Below are 9,323 nucleotides of genomic sequence, written 5' to 3' on the forward strand. Positions count from 1 at the left end.
TGAGGGGCCTCAACCTATAGCCACTTATCTATGAGTTGCTCTCAATGGCCAGTGAGGACACCAGAAACTACCACCCAGTGCCAGAAACAGCCAGATGTCTAAAGGCCAGAATAAAAACATAAGTAACAAAAGCCAAAATAATATGGCATCGCCAGAACCCAGTATTCCCAACACAATCAGCCCTGGAAACTCAAACACAACTGAAAACAAGTAAACGACCTCAAATCTTGCATAATGAAGATGATAATGGAGGAAGTGAATACAATCTGCAAACAACTCTAGGAAGATGCAGCCAAACAAATTGAGGACCTTAGAGAGGCCATGACAGAGGCCTATAGAAAGGAAATGAAGAAATCACTGGAAGAAATTCAGGAAAATGCAAACAATGAGGTGAAGGAAATCAGCAAAATGGTTCAAGATCTGAAAATGAAAATGGAAACAATAATAAAAGCACAAACTGAGGAAATCCTGGAACGAGAACTTAAAAAAGAAAACAGGAACGGCAGACGTAACCATCGCCAACAGAATACAAGAGAGAGAGAGGAAAGAATCTCAGGTGTAGAAAATGCAATGGAAGAATTTGATGCAACCATCAAAGAAAATGCTAAATCTGAAAAAATTGTGACACAAAAGAGAATACCATGAAAAGAAGAAATGTAAGGATAAAAGGAATTGAGGAAAGAGAAGATGCCTGGCTCCAAGGCACAGAAAATATTTTCAACAAAATCATAGAAGAAAAATTTCCTATTTAAAGAAAGAGATGTGTAGGAACATACAACAGGCCTACAGAACACCAAATAGAGTAGATCAGAAAAGAAAATCCTTCTGCCACATAATAATCAAAACTAAAAATGGGAACAAAGAGAAAACATTAAAAGCAGCAAGGGAAGAAGGCTAAGTAACATACAATGGCAAACCTATCAGAATCACACCCGACTTTTAAGAAGAGACCATAAAAGCCAGAAGGGCCTGGGCAGAGGTCTGGCAAACCCTAAGAGACCATATATGTCAGTCCAGATTACTATACCCAGTGAAACTTTCAATAACCATAGATGGAGAAAATAAGATATTCCATGACGAAAACAAATTGAAACAGTACCTATCCACAAATCCAGCCCTACAGAAAATAATAGAAGGAAAACTCCAACCCCAAGAGGGTAACTACACCCAAATTAACACAGGAAATAGATAACTTACTTTAGCAAAATTAAAACCAGACAAACACACAAACACACTACCAAAACTAACATCAAAATCAAAAGACCTAACAGTCACTGATCATTAATCTCTCTTAATACCAATGGTCTCAATTCCCCATTAAAAATACACAGACAAGCAGAATGGATGCATAAACAAGACTCAACAATTTTCTGCATTCAAGAAACACATCTCAGCCACAAAGATAGACCTTATCTCAGGGTAAAAGGCTGGAAAAAGGTCTTCCAAGCACACAGACACAAGAAATAGGCTGGAGTAGCCATTCTAGTATCTAATAAAATAGACATAGAACCAAAATTAATAAGAAAATGAAAAAATACACTTCATATTCATCAAAGAAAAATTCAATCAGGGTGACATCACAATTCTGAACATCTATGCCCCAAATACAAAGGCACCCACATTTGTAAAAGAAACATTAATAAAGCTTAAACCACACATCAAGCCCCAAATATTAATAGTGGGAGACTTCAACACCCCCCTTTTACCAAAGGATAGGTCAACAAAAACAGAAGCTAGAACTAGAAATAATGAAACTAATCGATGTCATGAATCAAATGAACCTAACAGATAGTTACAGAATTTTTCACCCAAAAACAAAAGATTATACCTTCTTCTCAGCATTTCATAGAACCTTCTCCAAAATTGACAAAACAAGCCTCAACAGATACAAGAAGATCGAAGTAATGTCTTGTATCCTATCAGACCACCATGGACTTCAACAACAGAAATAACAAAAATCCTACACACACATGGAAACTGAACAACTCCTACTCAATGACAACTGGGTCAGGGGTCAAATTAAATGGAGAGGAAGTCAAAGAAATTCCACTAAAATCAGAGAATAGACAAGGCTGCCCACTCTCTTCAATATACTACTTGAAGTTCTAGCTAGAGCAAAAAGTCAACAAAGGGAGATCAAGGGGATCCACATCAAAAAGGAGGAAGTCAAAGTATTACTATTCGCAGATGATATGATAGCATACATAGGTGACCCCCACCCCAAATTCCACCAGAGAACTCCTATAACTGATAAACACCTTAAGCAAAGTGGCTAGACACAAAATCAACTCAAAAAAGTAGTAGCCCTTCTCTGTACAAATGACAAACAGGCTGAGAAAGAAATTAAGGAAACTACATCCTCACAATAGCCACAGACAATATAAAGTACGTTGGTGCAACTCTAAGCAAGCAAGTAAAAGACTTGTATGAAAAAAAAAAAACCTTCAAGTCTCAGAAGAAGATAACAGAAGATGGAAATATCTCACATGCTGGTGAATCAAGAGAATCAACATAGTAAAAATCTTACCAAAAGCAATACACAGATACAATGCAATCCCTATCAAAATACCTACACAATTTTTTTTAAAGACTTGAAAGATCAATTTCTAACTTCATATGAAAAAACAACAACAAAAAAAAAAAAAAAAAACAGAATGACTAAAACAATCCTGTACAATAAAAGATCTTCCAGAGAAATCTCCATCCCAGGTCTCAAGCTGTGCTATAGAGCAACAATAATATAAACAGCATGGTAGTGGTATGGGAAATAGTGTGGTTTGTCAGTGGAATCAAATCAAAGACCCAGAAATAAATCCATGGGAATTTGATTTCTTGACAAAGAAGCCAAATCCCTACAATGGAAAAAAGATAGCATCTTCAACAAATGGTACTGGTCCAACTGGATATCTACATGTAGAAAAATGCAAATAGATCCATATTTATCACCCTACACAAAATAAAGTGGATTAAAGACCTCAACATAAAACCAGACACACAAAATTTGTTAAAAGGGAAAATGAGGACGAGCTTTGAACTCATTAGCACAGGAAAAAAAAATTCCTGAACAGAACATCAACAGCTCAGGCTCTAAGATCAACAATTAATAAACGGGACTTTATGAAACTGAAAAGATTCTGTAAGCCAAAGGACACTGTCAACAAAACAAAATGACAGCCTGCAGACTGGGAGACGATCTTCACCAACCCTACATCCAACAAGGGGCTAATATCCTAATTATATAAAGAACTCAGGAAATTAAACACCACCAAAACAAATAACCCAGTTAAGAAATGGGGTTCAGAGCTAAGCAGATAATTCTCAACAGAGAAATATTGGATAGCTGAGAAGCATTTAAAGAAATGCTCAGTGTCCTTAGTCATCAAAGAAATGCAAATCAAAATGACTCTGAGATTCCATCTTACACCTATCAGGATGGCTAGGATCAAAAACTCAAGTGACAGCACATGCTGGTGAGGATGTGGAGAAAGGGTAACACTCCTCTATTGGTGGTGGGAGTACAAACTTGTACAACCGCTTTGGAAATTAATCTGGCACTTTCTCAGAAAATTAAGACTAGTGCTACCTCAAGACCCAGCTATACCACTCCTGGGCATATGCTCCACCATACAACAAGGACATTCACTCAGCTATTATTCATAGCAGCTTTATTTGTAATAGCCAAAATCTGGAAACAACCTAGATGGCCCTCAACTGAAGAATGGATAAAGAAACTGTGGTACATTTACACAATGGAATACTGCTCGGCTATTAAAAACAAGGAAACCTTAAAATTTCCAGGCAAATGGATGGAACTAGAAATGATCATACTGAGGTAATCCAGACCCAGAAAAACACAAATGGTATATACTCACTTTAAGTGTATATTAGCCCAACACAGATGTTCTCTGAGAGACTCCATCCACTGGGGAATCAGGACAAAAGCTGGGACTTGCTGCTGGACTCTGGGTGTAGCACTGATAGTGGTATGGAAGAATGGGCGGATGGAAGGACCCAGAGGGTTCAGGAGCCCCACAAGGAGAACGTCAAGGCTGGCTGATCTGGACTCAGGGGTGCCTGTACAAACTGTTGCAACAACCAAGGACAATGCATGCAGTAAACCTAGATTCCCTGGTCATATCTAGCCAATGGACAGCTCATTCTCCACAGTTGTGGGGAGATAGGAGACTGCCTCTCACATGAACTCTGGTGCCCTAGATTTGATCACTTCCCTCTTGGTGGGGAGGCCCAGCAGGCACACAGAGGAAGGGAAAGCAGGCTATCTGGATGAAACCTGATGGTGTGGGAGGAGGTTGTGGGGAGATCCAGGACTACCTCTGACATCAACTCTGGTGCCCCTAATTTGATCACTTCTCCTTAGTTGGGAGACATGGCAGCAGGCTATCCAGATTAGATCTGATATGCTGCTGCCATATGCTGGGGGAGGAAGTCCCCTTCTGTCAGAGGACTAAGGGAGGGGAATAGGTTGGAAGAGGGAGGGAGATATATATGGGGGGATAACATTCAGGATGTAATCTGAATAAATTATAATAAATTTTTAAAAATTTAAATCAACTTAATGTTGATATACTCTATCATTCTTCCATTCTCTATTTTAATTATTTCTGATTTAATCTGAATTATTTTCTTTCTATTAACCTTGGGCTTAATTTCTCTTCTAAAATTATTTGTTTGTTTGTTTGTTTTACAACCTGATTCCAACTTCCTCTTCCTCCTCTCCTCCTAGTCCCTCCCTCTCACCTGACCTCCCCACCTTATCCACTTTTCCCCTTCTTCTCCAAAAAGGGGAGATCTCCCATGAATATCAAGCAGCCTTAACATATCAAGTTGCAGCAAGACTAGCTGCATCTTCTCTTATTGGCCCAGGAGAGGCAGCTTAGTTAGGGGAAAGGGGTCCAAAACAGGCAACAGAGCTAGAGACAGTCCCAGCTCCCTGTGTTAGGAGCCCCATGTGAGGACCAAGCTGCACAATGTTACATATGTTCAAAGGGACTTATCCATCTGGTTCCTTCTTTTAAAAAAATGTTGTTTACATCTTCCATCTTTTTTGATTAGTTCTTTAACTTTGTAAATTTGTCTCTTGAGCTGTTATTGCTGGATTTGGGTATACTGGGCGTCCTTTAACATTTCTTTCTCTGTTTTTTTAAAATAAGCCACTTTGTTTTTGATTCAGAGTTACTCAGGAGTGTGCTGACTTTCAAGACTTTGTGAATATTTTGGTATGATATAATGATGTCATTAATTCTCATTTCATATTACTGAGGTGAGAAGATAGCTGGTATTTTTTTCAGTCCTTGTAAATTAAGACTCTCAGGTACGACATATAGTTATCATAGAGCATGTCTGTTACTTCTACCACTGTTAGGAAAATGATTTGTTTATGTGTGCTAGGCCATCTATTGTAAAGTGCATTTGAGTAAAAATGTCTCTATCTGGATGACATGTCCATTGCTAAAAGGAGAGTATATGTGTCCCATGATATTAGTGTAGCAAGTCTATCTCTGCATCAAGATTTATTAATATTTGCTTTATGTACCTACATTCTCCATGTAGGGTCCAGGTTATTTTAAGTAACTCTTATTACATACCAAACACAATTTTCTACACCCTTAGGACACTTGAGTTTGATATCACAACTTATATCTTTTTACGTATGATAGTCCTTTAAGAAATAATTATAGCTATACTTGTTTTGAATAGCTTTGTCTTTTTGCCTTCACAATTAGATATGTGATTTTTCACACTGCCATTCTAGCAACTCCTCTGAAATTGACTATACACTACTTTTACCATGTTTTACACTTTCATATATTTTACAGTGCTTTATACTTTTATATAGTTTTGTTATTAATTAGAATTATTTTATTCCACCTTTAGAAACTTCTTTTGAACTATTTCTTATAAAATAGGTTTGGTGGTAATGAATCCTCTCAGCTGTTGTTTTCTAGGAGAATAGTTCTCCACTTTGGTTTCTGAAGGACAGTTTTGGTGCATGTGAAACTCTTGGATGCCACTTACTCCTTAGCACTTTAAACACATCATCCTGCTGTCAACCCACTCAGCCTTGACCCATTACAACACAGCACTTTCCCTCCTTTCTCCTGCTGCTTTCAAATCCTCTTTGTCTTTGATTTCTGACCATGGTACTTGAAAACTATGCATATGAATTTATTATAGAGCTTCTGGTCTCTATCTATCTATCTATATCTATCATCTACCAATCAAGTATCTATCATCTATCAATTGATCATATATCTATCACCTATTATCTATCATCTATTAGGTATCTATATATCTGTTCATATATTTATCAATCATCTATCTAGTATCTATCATCTATATATCTATCATCTATCATCAGTCATCATCTAGCTATATATTTTCTGATTTAGAGATTTTCTGATATTATTTCTCTAATTATATTCTTATCTCTAGCCTCCCTTTTTCTCTTTAATTCATGTAACTCAAATATTTACTCTATCACATAAAGCTCATAGGCTTTCTTGATTCTTTTTGCACTTACTGGTTTTGTTTATAAATGTAATTTGTGTACATCAAAAATCAATTGCTTTTCTTTTTTGTATGTAATGACTGTAGTAATCACTTTATTACACAGATTAATCATTCCTGAACGTACGAGCTCCAGAGGAGCAACTGTGTCTTTGAATATACACAAGTATTTCCATCAAATGAATTTTCGCTCTTACATCCAAATAGGCCTAAAGCAGTTAAAGACATAAGAAAAATAAGAGCTATCAGCTATGTGTTAAGTGAGAAACCACGTACAAACCAAAGAGTATGGAAAGGCGCTAACAGGAGAAAGGCTGGAAGGGCATGGAGATGTGAAAGCGTCTGGAACAAAACCCATCATCCTGTATGTGCTAGCAGCTCCAGTCCATGTGAATGTTGATCAGTTAAGCCTAGACCTTAAAATACGCCATAAAGGTAGAGTTTAATCTGTTTGGTCCTAACTTTCACCTGAATTGTAGGTTCTACAGGATGAAATGAATACAGAAACAGCTTCATGTTCTCCACCTTGCTTTTTATGACTGTTTAAGATTAGATGGGCTCCACTTAGGAACTATCCCCTACAGGTCACTGGAGCTTTTCTCCTCCCACACTGTGTACCCACTACCCCTCACATTTGGCCATTATCCAAATTTAAGTCAATAAAGAAAGCTTTTAGTCTCACATCTAGGTTAGGCCTGGAGAACTGGCTTCCCTCACACACATACAGGTCTCTGCTAGGAGGCAATGTTGGTACAGAAGTACAGTATTTCTAGTTTGCTGTTCCAAGTATGTACAACACGCAGCACTGCCATGTCAGGTAAAGGTACATGAGGAGGATGAGACGTGGCCTCATAGAAAACAGTCAAATGGAAATCAAAAGGACTTCTCTTTCAGACTGCCCTCAGCTTTATTTGTAGAGGTTATCCAATAATTTATTTAATTGCATCGCATACTTCTGAGACCATTCCCAAGTGATTTGTGCTTTTCTCTGGTTTGCACATCTGAGCAATCTCAGGCACTAAGGGAGCGTCTAGATTGGGGTCACACACCAGAGACCAGATGCACAAAAGTACTTCTGAAGTTGTGAGTGCTGGAGACTAATAGCAAGACAAATGCTGCCACTGCTGTTAATGTTTGGATGGTAAATTCTTGTTGTAAATGCAACCTTAGGTGGTCTGAAGGGGTAATCCATTGGGAAATGAATTGACAGGGGCTGTCGTTTGGCCCCATTATTATAGCCTGCCAATGAAATGTAAATCTCCAGCAGGACCTGCTGAGCACTGCGCTGGAGGACTTCCAGCCTGGTCATTCAACTCCTTGTGCATTCTCTTCAGAGTCATGGTGGAAAATGGTGGTCACAGCCACTGGGGCTGGGATGGGAAAGAGGAGCGATGGGGAAGGGGCGAGGGGACCTCAGACTGCACAAGCAGCCACAAGTCGACTGAAGAAGACAGGGCAGGCTGAGGGCCCAGGCCCACTGAGCCTGCCCAGCAATCACCACATCACCCAGCCATCATGGCACTGCCCCCACAGCCACCACCACTGTACCTCAAAAGTCAATTGCTTTTCAAATATTTAAACTTGTTTTACAATCTCCTTAGTCATCAGGGAAATGCAAATCAAAACAACTCTGAGATTCCATCTTACACCCATCAGAATGGCTAAGATCAAAAACTCAAGCGACACCACATGCTGGCGAGGATGTGGGGAGAGAGGAACACTCCTTCATTGCAAACTAGTATAACCACTTTGGAAATCTATCTGGTGCTATCTCAGAAAAATGGGAATAGGGCTTCCTCAAGACCCAGCTATTCCACTCCTTGAAATATACCCAGAAGATGCTCCAGCACACAACAAGGACATATGTTCAACCATGTTCATAGCAGCCTTATTCATAATAGCCAGAACATGGAAACAGCCTAAGTGTCCCTCAGTAGAAGAATGGATAAAGAAACTGTGGTACATATACACTATGGAATACTACTCAGCTATTAAAAACAAGGAATTCCCGAAATTTGTGGATAAATGGATTGAGCTAGAAATGATCATGAGTGAGTTAACCCAGAAGCAGAAAGACTCAAATGGTATATACTCACTTATATCTGCATAATAGCCCAAAGGGCATGTCCCATGAAAGCCTTCACTTACCAGGAAACTGGGACAGGGGGGAGGACATCCTATTGGGACTCTAGATGAGAGAAGCACGGGAGAATAGCAAAGTAGAAAGATCCAGAGGGTCCTAGAAACCTACAAGTAGAACATTATGATAGGCAGATTTGGGCCCAGGGGTCCCGCTCAAACTAAGGCACCAGCCAAGGACAATACAGGTGGTAAACTTTAAACCCCTACCCAGATCTAGCCAATGGGCAGAACATTCTCCATAGTTGAGTGGAGAGTGGGATATGACTTTCTCACGTACTCTAGTGCCTCACATTTGACCATGTCCCCTGGAGGGGGAGACCTGGTGGCACTCAGAGGAAGGACAGCAGGTTACCAAGAAGAGACTTGATACCCTATGAGCATATACGGGGGGAGGTAATCCCCCTCAGGAACAGTCATAGGGGAGGGGAATAAGGGGAAAATGGGAGGGGAAAATGGGAGGATACAAGGGATGGGCTAACCATTGAGACGTAACAAGAATAAATTAATAAAAAAAACTTGTTTTAGAAAAGTTTTAGCTGCTAGCATGGAAATATGTGAAGTAGTATGCAGATTTTTTATTTTGATTTATCTGAGAAAAATACTTGAAGACTAAGAAAGGAAACAAAGGATTTGTTTCCTTTTGCTACTATAAT

General features: G+C 39.1%; 1 pseudogene; it reads right to left on the reverse strand.

Moving 5' to 3' along the window:
• Window positions 1-7,435: 7,435 nt before the first annotated feature.
• On the reverse strand, window positions 7,436-7,868 carry LOC127195333 (ubiquitin-conjugating enzyme E2 D2-like; annotated as a pseudogene).
• Between the last annotated feature and the right edge of the window lie 1,455 nt (window positions 7,869-9,323).

This window comes from Acomys russatus, chromosome 11, assembly GCF_903995435.1.
Source record: "Acomys russatus chromosome 11, mAcoRus1.1, whole genome shotgun sequence".
Classification (NCBI taxonomy): domain Eukaryota; kingdom Metazoa; phylum Chordata; class Mammalia; order Rodentia; family Muridae; genus Acomys; species Acomys russatus.